The sequence below is a fragment of the Tympanuchus pallidicinctus genome, unplaced genomic scaffold (genome assembly GCF_026119805.1).
Source record: "Tympanuchus pallidicinctus isolate F22 unplaced genomic scaffold, pur_lepc_1.0 scaffold1, whole genome shotgun sequence".
Lineage (NCBI taxonomy): Eukaryota > Metazoa > Chordata > Aves > Galliformes > Phasianidae > Tympanuchus > Tympanuchus pallidicinctus.
Window position 1 is genome coordinate 77,571,087 of NW_026294618.1, and position 13,474 is coordinate 77,584,560.

The window sequence follows — 13,474 nt, forward strand, 5'->3', positions numbered from 1 at the left end:
TTGATTCATTTTGCTCAGCTAAAAAAAAAAAAAAAGTATGAAAACTTTTTTAAGAAAGTTCTCATAACACTTTGACTTTTTTCCTACATACCTCAGCATTTTCTTTTGTGCCTCTTTATTGCTGAACTTTTCTGAGCTTAAAGATCTTTCATCCCTCCACTTCTTTCTCTGCACCTGACGGCCATCAGATTCTTACATGAGATACATGAGATCAGGAATAAGAGACCTGCATAAGTATGTTATAGTTAGGGAAGGATTATTGTTGTAGTTATACTTGATTAGTGGCTCCTATAACAAACAAGAGACCATTTATTTCTTTAGCAGATGTATTAAAAAGTCATTATAACATGTTTTTCTGTAAAAATGCTTACTTTTGATTATTGGTAACTGGAAATTAACCAAGGGAGGGAGATGACCCCATTTTGTTATTTCTTTTTTAAAACGGTGGAACTCATTTTGTCTCCAGATGGGATCTATTCAAACTAAGCCCTAAAAACCAAAACCAACTTCAGTGGTAAGCATGTGCATGGGTTATGATGTCCTTCATTAGTCTTATTAAAAGTACCTATTCAGATTATGAAAAATACCCATTTACCATGTATATAGGATGCTGGCATTAAACATCAACTCCCAAAGGTAGGAAATATTATATGTACTTAGAAATCTTTACAAATCTCAAAGCATGTGAGTAAAAAGAGCAATGCAACTCTGTGTTTCTGATGAGTTCTATGTATTTCAAATTCTCTTATGCATCCTTTTTCCAGTTCCGTTATTGAATCTTGAATTCTTTGAGGGAGCTTTATTTTCTGTGAGATAGCCATAAGAAGGACACTCAAGAGTGATTACTGGCAAGCACCTGCATTTTTACCAAAGGTCTGTTCAGTTTTTTATATGAAATGTCCTAGAAGTCTCCTGTGTGAATTCAGTGAATTAAAGTCACTGAATTAAAAGTTACTTAAAGGTAGGTATTTGTATAATTTACTTCAGAAGCTTTGGTTTTAAAATCCAACTTTTTCTATGGAATTCAGTTGTTTTATTTGATATGATTATTCACTTGCTGCTAAAATCAAATGGTGAGTGATGGGCACTCTAGGCAGCGTGTCCCAAGTTGGTCAAGAATTCTTGAAATATGTTGTCTCAGTTAAGGAAAAAAGAAAACAATATTGCAATCAATTCCCCTAGAGTGAAAAATAATAATGTGGTTGTACTCTCAGCGGTGCAGACAACTGTATAGATAACTGGTGGTAAAGAATATCTGCTACTGACCTTGCCAGGTAATTGTATCCTTCATCTTGCTGTGGTGATTTTATAGCAGTAGTTCACATCTTTGTTGCTTCCAGTCTAGATTACCTTGGCTATTCTTTCTGCATGCATGTTGCTTGGAAACTGCAGCTAGCACAGAAGAAGGTGGTACTGTGTGTGCTCAGCAACAGTGTTGGTTGTACACAGCATTGTTTTCAGCAGCTGCCCCCTCATTTCCAAAGGGTCGATTTAAGATGCAAGCTTTAATTCCTGAAGTTCCAGCTGGTACGAAGCCCACGTGCAGCCTGCTTCTCCAGCTGTGTCACTAATGGTCAGTGGGGGTCAGCAGGTTCACTTAAAATAGCAATCTGCCCAGCAAAATCTGCCCTGTTCAGTCAGGAAAGGCCTAGAAGCAAAGCTCTCTATTGAAACACTTTCAGCTCTGATGCATCCAAGCTTTAATTTATTGACTTGTCCCATCATTCTATCAAGTGTTCCTTATTGGGTTATTACTGGATTGTACTAACAACAATCTCAATGGATTTGGAATTATTTTCTCATTTTGATAGCAGTGTTAATTTTTAATATTTCATGTTTAAATTATCCCTCGATATGAAGTCTGTACAGAAACTGCACAAACTTTCATCAAGTAGAAATGAAATTTCAGTGCAAAATGAAAAACATGGGTCTTGAATTTTGTCAGGTGAATTTTGTTTCTTGCTTGTCTTGAGGGCACAATGTTGTTTATTTTAAGTCAAATGTGAAAGTGTCATAAAGGAAATCTGCCTGCTGTAATACTAAGATAATGTGATCATAACCATGATTCTATGATTTATTTTTAAGATGTCTGCTGCAGACAGCAGTGACCTTTATTAAGGTTACATGGGGCACATCTAGTGATGGACAAGATACTTTCCTTGCGGACAGTTTCTTAGTGCTGAAAAATGGAAAGGTATTACTTTGTTCTGTTTTGCGGGTTTTTTACATTCATTTAAGTGCTTTTTCTTTGCTGATGAAACGAAGTACATGGTCCTTTGCTCACATTCCTTTGACCAGAAGTTTTAAAGTTTTTTTAACTGAGAACTTATTTTTGTTTTTATGTGTTGATCAGTGATGATTCCCTGTTTCCTGATCACTGTGTACTCTAAGAATTGGTGAAGAAGCTTTATGAATTGCGAGAACTGATTATTGAATTTTGTTACTGTTTCATTTTTTCTCCCCCTTTCAATCTCCTCAGATGTTGAGTAGAATCCTCTTTTTGCTCTGAATACTAATGCAAGCAGAACTCATAGTTATTTCATTGTTTTTAAACCTCACTGTGGGTTTACATTAGCGTTATGGAATAAAAAATTAGTTCTAATTTTCTCTAGTGTTGTATGCACATGTTTCTTAGGAACAGCATGCTATAACTGAATGCAGTAGGATGAAAAACTGTGCTAAGTAGGTAAAATGTTTAGGTTTCCTTGGTAAGAAAAATGTTCAGGAAATGCCCACCTATTTTGAAAAATAGAGAAAGCAAATTGTGTAGCAATATACATTTCTCTTTATTAGGCAGACATGCACAAACATATGGTTTGATAATGTTCAGAGCACTAGCCAAGTTTAAAAAAAAAAAAAAAAAATCTAGATTTTCCCAGTGACTGCCTTTTTGGCCTTCAGCAATAGTCCATCACAGATCAATCAGGAGCAGTACAGGATATCTTTTGGGTGGAAGGGTACTGTTATTAAAATGTTTGCTTTTTTTCTTCCATATACAAATCATTGACTGCTCTCAGGAATGTTTCTCCTGTTTATATTACACTTGTAATATGTTACAGATTTGTTGTACCAAGTTAGCCCCACGTAGGTCGTGCTGCTTATCTGTGTATTTTGGAAACTGGGGTTGGAAGATTACCAAATAAGTATGGAATTCCTTCAGAATACCTTACAGCTGTCATCATCATTACAGAACACCTCCACAGTATTACCTACATTCACTTCTTTATAACACAAGAAATAAAAAATTGCTTGAGATAAACTTGAGGAATAAATAAATAAATGCAGATACAGTCACTTGCTGTTCCAGAAGTTGGTATTGTTTGCCAGCAATGGCATGAAAACCATTGAGTACAGAGCAGCTTCCTTGTACATGCACTGGCTGCTGTCATTGATGTGTGAAGTTACGTGAACTGCTCTAAGACTCGCTGTCACTAGAAACTCCTAAATCTGCACAATTACTTCCTCTAATTTGTGTATCTGAGATTGCAAAAGGTGCTGCACTAGTAAGGTGTCACTTTGTGTGTGGTGCAGTGATTTATTTATTTATTTATTTATTTCCCCTCTGAAAATTCTGGATGTAGAAGCCCAAAGGGACACGGCATTGCCTGTTGCACCTAAATAGCTTGAGAGTTCTGCTTCACCAGCACCTGGTGTTGAAGAAAGGTCTTTCAGAACCACTGCACTCCCCAGTGCTGACAGCTTTAGTAGTAGTGCATGGCCCTTACCCACGATAATTTCTATAGGGCTTTTCAGCCATGAAGGATCAATGGGGTCTTTCCTGTTTCTGGAGTCATTGCTGTTCTAATGTCTGATAAGTTCTTGCATTGCTCTGAACTGGCTCAAGAAGTTGAAGTTAATTAAGAGTTTACTGGCTTAGGACAGTAAGCGTCAAAATTTGGAGTAAAAAATGAGTAAAATCCTATAGTGTCTGGTGTAATTGTAAAAGACTTGTTACCTAAACCTGCGTGCCTGGATTAGGAAACTGTTAGTGATCATTCTACATCATGCACAGGTTGACACCAAAAATAGTTCTTGATAGTGACATTTTCTTTTGAGGTGTTGATTAAAAGCTCTGTCGGCTTCCTACAGACAGTTCTGCATTCAGTATCAGGAACATTAGATGAGAATACACCACTCTGGAATACGCACTCATTCTCTTATAAAAGCTTGGGTTCCTGCAAATGAGAAACAGTTCCCTTCTCACAGCTGAGGGTCTGGGCATCACTGTATGTCAGAAGACACTTGTTCTCTGCTGCTATGAAGGTGCTCAGCCAGGACCATGAGGAGCTCAACTGTAGATGGATGAAGGAAAGGTAAGACTGGATCCTCAGTGTTACCCTCAGCAAGGACTTACTGATTCAGCAGATTAAGTAGCAGCACCAATGGAAAGATAATCTTTTTTATTTTGTTTTGGCCTTGTACCTCTTCTCAGCCTGTGTTTCTTGGGCAGGGCCAAGCACCCATGGTAGTGCATTTTCCCTGTTTCTTTCCCTGTTGGACCTTCCTGCCTCTTTCCTTGCCTGTGTTCCGTCTTACACCTTCACATATACCTGTACCTTACACTACTTTGGTGATAATTCTTAAAATCTCAAGAAGAGGAATGTGGAGGGCCACTCATATTCCCTTGCTACTCCAGACCAATGGCGCTTCCTTTCCCCTTTCCCTACCTGGGTAGCTTTTCAAGCTGTAACCCTCTTCTCCCTTTTAAATATCTGTAAAGCGTAAGTAGCTAAGACTCCTCTTTTCAAAGGGAGATGCATGAGGGAGCTGGGCAAATTGTGTCTGAATAAGCAGGAAGAGTCACAGAGACTGAGCAAGTACATGTTTGGGGTGCTGCTGCTAAGGTCAAAGCAGGCCAGGTTGGGTTGCTAGCATGGAGAAGCACTGGCAGAGCTGCAGGCAGTGGGTGACAGGCTGATGGGAAGAAATGCAGCCTGCCTGGCTGCTGCAAGCTGTCGAGTACTGAGCACAGAAGGGAAAGGTCGGCTGAGAGTAGGAGATCTGCCTTAAAGAGGAGGTTATGCATGATTCAGAGAGTAGTAGAGGGTTCTGGGGGACATAAATTACCATTTGCCCGTGTTGGAACAAGCTCGTTTGTTTGTGGAGGCTGTTATCTAGTTCTCAGCTGGGTATAGAGGGTCTCAGGTGTTTTTCTGCTTCTCTGTCATTGTGTGCTAAAAGAAAAATAAGTCTGAGATGTACTTATATCTGTGGGCACAGTCCTGCTGTGCATGGTGTACAGAATGGCTTCTCATCTTTTTTGCACAGGCTTCACACTTCAGAGATGATGGAGTTTGTGTTGACCTTCCTAGTGTTCATCTCTCCTATAGGTTTAATGATCTATCTGAATGGCTTCTCTACTGAGGTCTTGGGCAGCACAGGTGAAGTTAGCAGCGGGTGATATTTACTCTGCTGTCAATTGGCACTTGGATTCCCACAGCGCCTGTTATCTTCAAGATATTTCGTACAAGTCCTGCCTCTGATGCCAGAGTTGGAATCACAGAATTACTTGTGTTAGAAAAGATCAAAAATCAACTTGTTTTAACCCCACTGGCACAGGGTCCGGCACCTCATCAACCTCTCAACAGAAAACTTACTCCTAACGTCTAATATAAACCTTCCCCCCTTCAGCTTAAGACCATTCCCCCTTGTCCTATTGTTATCAGACTACATAAAGAGTCACTCTCCCTCCTGATTATAAGCTTTGAAGTATCAGAAGGTTGCAGCGGGGTCTCCCTAGAGACTTCTCTTCTTCTCCAGACAAAACAAACGCAGCTCCATCAGCCTATCTTTCATAGAAGAGGTGCTGCAGCCCTCTGACTGTCTTTGTGCCCCTCCTCTGGACCTGCCTTCAAGAGCTCCAAGTCCTTTTTGTGCTGGGGGCCCCAGGCCTGGATGCAGTACTCCAGCTGGGACCTCACCAGGGCAGAGTGGAGGGAAACAACCACCTCCCTCTCCCTGCTGGCCACCACTCTTTTGATGCAGCCCAGGACACTGTTGGCATGTTAGGCTTCACATGCACACTGCTGACTCATGTCCAGCTTCTCATCCATTAAGATTCCCAAGTCCTCTCCAGGAGCTCTCTATGTCCCTACATATACCTAGGACTGAGCCAACCCACGTGCAGCACCTTGCACCTGGACCTCATTAATTTCAAATGGGCTCACTTCTCAAGGTGGCCCAAGTCTTTTGATGGTGTCCCTTCCTATCACATTGTGTTTTGATTCAGCTGTTCGTTGGCTTTTCTAGTTGATGGCACCACCAGATTTTCCATCAGAAATAGGGGCAGCAATTAATTCTGGAATTGGCAGTCGGCTGTGGATAGGATTAGAGATGAGTTAGCACTAACATCATTTCTGAAATTTAGACCACTGAATGCTGCAGTGTCTCTCTGCTCAAAAGAGGGACTTGAGCTCCCTGTAATCTGATCTTCATTTTCTGCATTGGAGGGTCACTTCTGCTAGAATCATTGTAATCACAGAATTTTGGGGGTTAGAATGAATCTCTGGAGATCATCAAGTCCAATTTCCTGGTAAAGCAGGTTCCCTACAGCAGCTTGCACTAGAAAGTGTCCAGATGGGTTTTGAATATCTCGGGAGAAAGAGACTTTACAGTCCTTATGGGTAATGGCTCGTGGATTTCTAAGATTTGAAAACTGCTGCTAAAAGATAACTAACATTCCTTCTGAAGCATTTAAAGCATGAGTTGATAGCAGACCTTTGTAAAACGCCATCTCTAAGGCTGTGTTTTCCCTCTGGTACCGAACTGAAATACATAAACCTGCCACAGGATGGCAGCAATCGACCAGGTTTGAAGCATCCTCTCACGGTTTCAGGATTGCATTTCAAGGGGAGAGAACAGGTATTCAAGCTAGATCATTTGATCCATGGTATGAAAAATACAGGCGAAGCTTTGTGCATTTTTATCCATTATTAATGAAAGGCATGCTTTACAAAATTTATCACAATATAATAATTTGCTTAGCTCCAAGAGTTTGCCTGGGATGAGTTCTGGGTATCATGTAGTTGTCTGTGTGGGAGTTCATTTGGGAAGGGGTTAAACACAGGGAGAGGTGCATATTATCACTTCTTAATGAGCACCTGTTTTGTACTACCTTTAGATTTGAGTTTCCATTGCCGTAGGGTTGTCTGAATTATCACTGCAATGTAATGCCCTGCTGTGATACACTTTCAATTCTCCTGAAATTCAGTGCCTATAACCACCAGTCATTAGCTTATTATAAAATGTAGGTAAATTTGCTTAGAGCTAAGATGCTGTCATCTCATCTGTAATAATGCTTGAAATTTTTTTTTTTTTTTTTAGAGCTGGGGTTCTTTTAAGTTACTTGTACTGGTTCCTCCTTCGTTCTGCCACTAATGTAACCAACCAGCTGTGACCAAAGCGACTGCCCCAGCACTGAGTGGTAAACATGCTGCATTCAATGACTATGTGGAATCTGAAGGGGTTTATAGCCTTACACTCGTTACAGATTTCAGTAAAATGAAATTATTTCAAGGAAGTCCTGCTCTGTGGAGATATAGCCTTTTTTTTTTTTTTTTTTTTTTTTTTTTGGTGGAAAACACAATTTTAAAAATGAACTTTAAAAAAAAAAAAAAAAAAAAAAAAAAAAAAAAAAAAAACTGAAGTGCAGAGATGTGGCAAGATATTAATTAACAAGCTCTCTGCCCTGGCTGTGTTCCTCACCTGTGCAGGGCAGTCTCTCTCCGGACCTTGCAAGGTTCACAGGTGCAAGCCATTCTCATCAGGACAACCCTACTGCAGGCACTGCACTTGGACGGCTTGCAGAGTCAGTGGTGAAAGAGTCAGAGTTTCATTCTTCTCTTCTTCTGCCAGATAACTGCACTGGAAAACACAGGTTCCCAGCCTCTTCTGTTTTTTGGTGGGTGTGTCTTTGTAAATCTCTTGGGTTTTTTTCTTTAGCTTGAAATAATTGGCAGGAGTGTTCTCTGAATCCTTCCATGAATGGTCAGAAAGTCAGGAATCCATGTGGTGGGACAGAGTGCACAGCAGTACATACAGTACAGCTGAGATGACAAGCCACAGCTTGTCCAGGAACCACAAAGCCTCCTCTGAAGCGAGGCAGGACTACCAGGCACAGAGGGAGCACCAGAAACTTCCAGCAAAGCACAAAGACGGGTGAGTCAGTCTTGCACGGTGGCTGGTGTGAAAGGGGGATGTGTGTACGAGGTCAAGTCCCCCACAGCAATGATGATGATGCACCATTAAATTCAATCTTCTTTCCCTACTGGAGCAACTAGTCTGGGGCATCTATGAAACTAACATAAAGGCAGCTCCTGGTGGAGAACCTGACTGCCCAGCCCTGGTAAGACCAGCGGTGGGAGGCAGGAGAGCCTCCTTCAGGAGCTGGAGTGTCAGGCTGGGAAAACGAGGAGAGCCTTATAGTGTCAGGAAGACGTCCAAACAAAAGCAGCATTCTCTGTCTAAACATTTGCTTTTGTGGAGGGGTTGCAAACAAAACAAGCTTTGAATTGATGTTGAAACATGACTTTCTTACATGTTATATGTGGGTATGTAGCTGACACATCCATAACTGGGCTAGGTGGAGGAACACATACTGGTTTTCTGTGTGGCTGAGAATTTCTTCTGTTTTTAGTTTTGAAGAGTGGAGTCACAGACCTGCATTTCATATCCTAGAAACCTCAGCAATTTCCTGATGCCTTAGTCAGGACGTTAAATTTTAGCACTACTGCTGTTTCTCATTCTGTTCTTACAAGCACAGAACTGACGAGGCTTTTAGTTTCCCTTTGTTTCAGGACATCAGTGATGGTATTTTCCTTCCCTTTCTACCTCAGAAGAAGCTCAGCTCCACCCAGCACAGTGAAGTACCTAGTCAGGGATATAATCTGATTTGGTTTGGTCTGTTTTTTTCTCTGTTACTTAGTATCAACACCTTAGACCCTTTCTGTATCCTGCTTGCAAAAGACAGATCGTACAGGCATGTCTGCATTCTCAAGCAGGGAAAACAGCTGGGATTTCTAGCATAGGATGGAATGGAGTTTTGACTGGGAAGTTCAGAGATTTGGTGTTGCTGTTTTCCCTGGACATCACCTGTGAACTCTGTCAGAGGCAGTTTGCAAAAAGATGGATTTCTGATTTGAACCTTTAGCAGCAACAGTTTCCATAGCATTTGACATCTTAGTGTCAGTACTGTTAGCTAGCTCCAGTGAACCTCTGTTCCTTGTCCACCACAGTGTATAGATTTCTATTCCCTAGTGTTCTGCTTAGCTGCGGTGGCATTGGTAGCACAGCACAGTGAACAAGCCCATGGAAGATGTTCTGACTGGAACATGAAGGGTAAGGACAGAGCTGGGCCAAGAGTAATACAAAATCACCACTAAGGCAGCAAGTGGAAATGAAGTAGAAAAAAGTAGAAGGGAAACAAGCTCAAACTGAGGAACTAAAGACTAGTGTATATTGATACTGGAAGCTAATCTGAAATGCAGTTATTCACTAGGAGAGTAACATGAATTAAAACCTCAGCGTCACAATGAGCAAAGAAGTGTGTTATAAATTTCAAGTAGTTTGCTCATATAATCAGCCAGTATGACTCAGTATTGCAGAGTCCAGCACCAGGCAAGTAAAAGGCTCTCAAAGCCGTTAACAGCACTCCCAACAGGGATACTTCCGTGGCTTCCTCCACCAGACCATATAACAATGTACTAATTGTTGTTCTGGAGCTGTGGAAGGAAAGGGAACAACTGAGCCACTGATAACGTCTGTATAATCTTGTGTGGGACAGAAATTCAGGAGTCCACAGATGCCTACAGATCTATAGACTGAAGACAATAATTCTAAACCAGACTTGTTTGATGATAATTTTCCACTCCTCAGTCCTATCGTGCCATGCAGACTCCTGAGCAACCAGCTGCATCATAAGCTCATGAAAGCTCTGAAAGAGGCCTCTCCTCTGCTATTCAGAACACCAGAAGATTTTCATTCTTGGCTGACGTTATGGTTCTGGTCTTTGCATTCATACATATTCAGTCTTCTGCTGGAAGTGATTTTTCTTCCTAGAAATCCCAAATAGAGTGAAAAATACAGTGTTTCTACAGAGAGCCATCTCTGCTGCTGTGTTATGTATGACATGGATAACTGTTTTGCTGCAGGGATAGAAAGATGCTCTCAGAGAAAGGAACAACCTTCCATCTGTGATAAATTGCTTTTTTTTTTTTTTTTTTTTTTTTTAATTTTTTTCTCTGTCATTTGGAATAACCTTGATATCTTTCAGTGTGGTTTTGTCTTTAAGTGAAAGTGAATGTTATTTCTCAACAGTGTTTTCAAATCAAGAATTCTGCTTTGAGGAAAAGCATTTGACCAACTCTTTTAAGAATTTCATGGGTTGGTGCATTTTGTTTTTATAACTCATCCAGCCAAGACCTAGGACATGCTCATGTGCAGCCATAGTGGAGTGGCAAGAATGAAAGGCAAATCTTCATATTGTATCTATGGGGAGGGAAGGCAAATTTGAATGTGAAATGAATTCCTTATTCTTATCCTACAGATAGATAGGATTTTGTCATCATGAGATAGCTCTTGTAGCATTGAGTACCACTTTGACCCCTCACATTCACCTGAGCTTTGAGGAGGTATAGTGGCAGGACATAAGATGGAGAGGGGTGCGTGTCTTTTATTTAAGGAATGAAAGCTTTTAGTTAGTGTCTGGGAGAAGAAAAGGAATAGCACTGCTATGGTGTGGATAGCAAGATCAATTCGTTTTTCGTGCCAGGCTGTTAAAGGGTCATTTTTGGTAGGCTTTTAGAGAAAACCTGATCCTTACAGTTCCCTTTCTCAAATTACAGAATATGTTTGAAAACATTATGATGAAGGAAATGCGTTTGATCTCATACCTGGTGTGGGAAAGGACCTCTCAAGCTCACTGCAGGTGCAGAGGGGGCTCAGATCACATCAGTGAGATGTGACCAGGCCATGGGCTTGGTGAGGATCATTTGGGTTTGCCTGGGCAAATAAAACACCCTTTGTGGAACACCTTGGCACCCTAATGGTGAAAAGTGCTGTTCAAATCTTAGGCTTTATTTTTCCAGTTTGCACCAGTGAAATGACCTGAGGACTGGCTGCCAGCATTTTGAAAGCTCATTTCTGTGTGTCTAAGAACAGTGATGGTCTCTGTTTTCCCCTCGGCAGACGCAGCCCCAGCTGACCTCTCCAGGATTATGAATGGGAGAGGCAGTGCGGCGCAGCGCCTGACTCCTCGGCTGTGTGTCAGCCGTGCAGCTCTGATGTCAGTAACTCCTCACCTCCTCTGACCCTGCTTGGCAGCACATGCGCTTGCCCAAATAAGCAGCTCGTTTGCTTACATACCAAGCAAACAGCCCTGTAAAGTCGATACTGCTTCTTTTGAAGTACTTTTCTGTTTATTTGCAAGATCAAAGAGGCTGTGTTTTTCAGGCAAGCCACTCTGAAATTCCTGTTGGAGCTGTTAACTCCTGCTTCTTCTCTGAGAAACCAGTTGCTTCCATTTTTTCCCCTCCAGTGCCTGAGCAGCACTGCAAACTGTGTTAAAACTTCCCAGGGTAAGATGAGAGAATGTTTTCTGTAGGTCTTGTCTCCTAACCTTCTAGTAATGCTAGCTTCATGCTAGCTTCACTCAGGCAGGACATCATATGGAAGAACTGCTGGTAGCCCCTTTCAATATCTGAAGGCGTGCTACAGGGAAGAGAGGACAGACACTTTGCAGGGTCTGCTGTAATAGGACAAGGGGACATAGTTTCAAACTAAAAGAGGGGAGATTTAGTTTGGATACAAGGAAGAAGTTTTTTACATTAAGGGTGGTGAGGCACTGGCACGCAGTTTCCTAGGAAGCCCCATCCCTGGAGATATACAAGGTCAGTCTGGACACAGCTCTGGGCAACTGGTGGAACTGAGGGTGTTCCTGTTCATCACAGGGAATTTGGACCAGATGGCATTTAGGTTTTCTTTCAGCTCAAGTGATTCTATGGTTCTTCAGCAGAAGCTACTGAAACCTACAACTTGCATACTTTATATATATATATATATATATATATATATATAACTTGTATACGCAAAGCCCTGGCAAAAGTGCTGTGAGAAATTGTCAGGTGGCATCATTGTCAGCCTTTTGGAGTTGCTGTGCAAAATATCATTTGGTTAAGTGGATCAACATAGGAATGTGAAATGCTTGAAAGTTTAAAAAAAGAAAAAATGAGGAATGTTTTTCTCTTTAGAAATGCCTTGCATCAGTGCTTACCATGAGAAAGGCTGCATCTCCAGCTGCTGTGTACAGCAATGACACCTGTAAGATCACTAACATGATAGCATGTGTCTTCCCAACATGATGGGGAAGGACACAGCCAGGTACAGTGATAGCCCTCCCTGCGTGTACCATTAAAGAGTTGAAGAAGTTAAGAAAATGTGTTACTAACTCTCATGTGGCACTATTAAATGCTGAGTAAGCTTTTCTTTTTTTTTTTTTTACAGAGCTGGGGAAAAATTGACTTGTTTTGACTCGTTTTTAATGCTGACCTTGGGAATTGCTAAATAATAACTTTCTTTTTATTGGTTAAAGTGTAATGAGTTATGACAGGAGTTATTACAAATTCCCAGTGACACTCTTGTGTGTACACTTGCAACTCAGAAGGCCAACAGTATCCTGGACTGCATCAGGAGGGGTAATGTGATTGTCCCTCTCTGCTCTGCCCTCCTGTGGCCCCATCTGTAGTAATATCTCCAGACCTGGGTTTCCACGTACAGGATGGAGGTGGAGCACTCGGGGTAGGTGCAGATGAGAGCTACAGAGATGCTCAGAGGAACTGAGGTTGAGGGAGTTGGGTTTGTTCAGCTTGGAGAAGACAAGGCTCATTGTGGGTGAACCTTATTGTGGCCTTCTGATACTTACAGGAAGCATAAAATCAGGAGGGAGACTGACTTATTAAGCGGATTGATAGTGATAGAAAAAGGGGAAATGGCTTTAAACTAAAAGAGGGGATATTTAAGTTAGATTCTAGGTAGAAATTTTCCACTCAGTGGGCAGTGAAGCACTGGCACTGCTGCCTGGAGAAGCTGTGATGCCACATCCCTAGAGGTGCGCAAAGCTGGGTTGGATGGGCCCTGGACAGCTGAGCTGGTGGGCAGCAGCTCTGCCAATGTCAGGGGGTTGCAATTGGATGATCTTTAAGGTCTCCTCCAACCTAAGCCATTCGATGATTCTGTGATTAAAAAAGTAGCTTTTCAGTTTAAAGTCTTCATATGAATTTTAAAAAAAAAATCTATTTTAAGAAAAAGAAATGTATACTTGGTATGTATTTCCTGTGGTATTTCTTTAAACCTCCTGTGCAAAATGTTAAAGTATCTTAGTCATACTTACAGAAATTATCTTCCATTCTCATGCTTTATGAGATGCAATGTCTGGGGAAGGAAGAATGAAATTATTGAAAGACCACTGTGATCAGAATTA

The 13,474-nt window shown here is 41.3% G+C and overlaps 1 protein-coding gene across 1 annotated transcript in view; it reads left to right on the forward strand.

Annotated features, from left to right (window-relative positions):
* Positions 1–7,946: 7,946 nt before the first annotated feature.
* Positions 7,947–13,474, forward strand: part of LOC128082555 (opsin-5-like) — a 34,560-nt gene continuing 29,032 nt past the window's right edge. The window contains exon 1 of the mRNA XM_052686776.1: positions 7,947–8,157. The gene's annotated coding sequence lies outside the window, so the exon portion shown is untranslated. The remainder of the gene's footprint in view (positions 8,158–13,474) is intronic.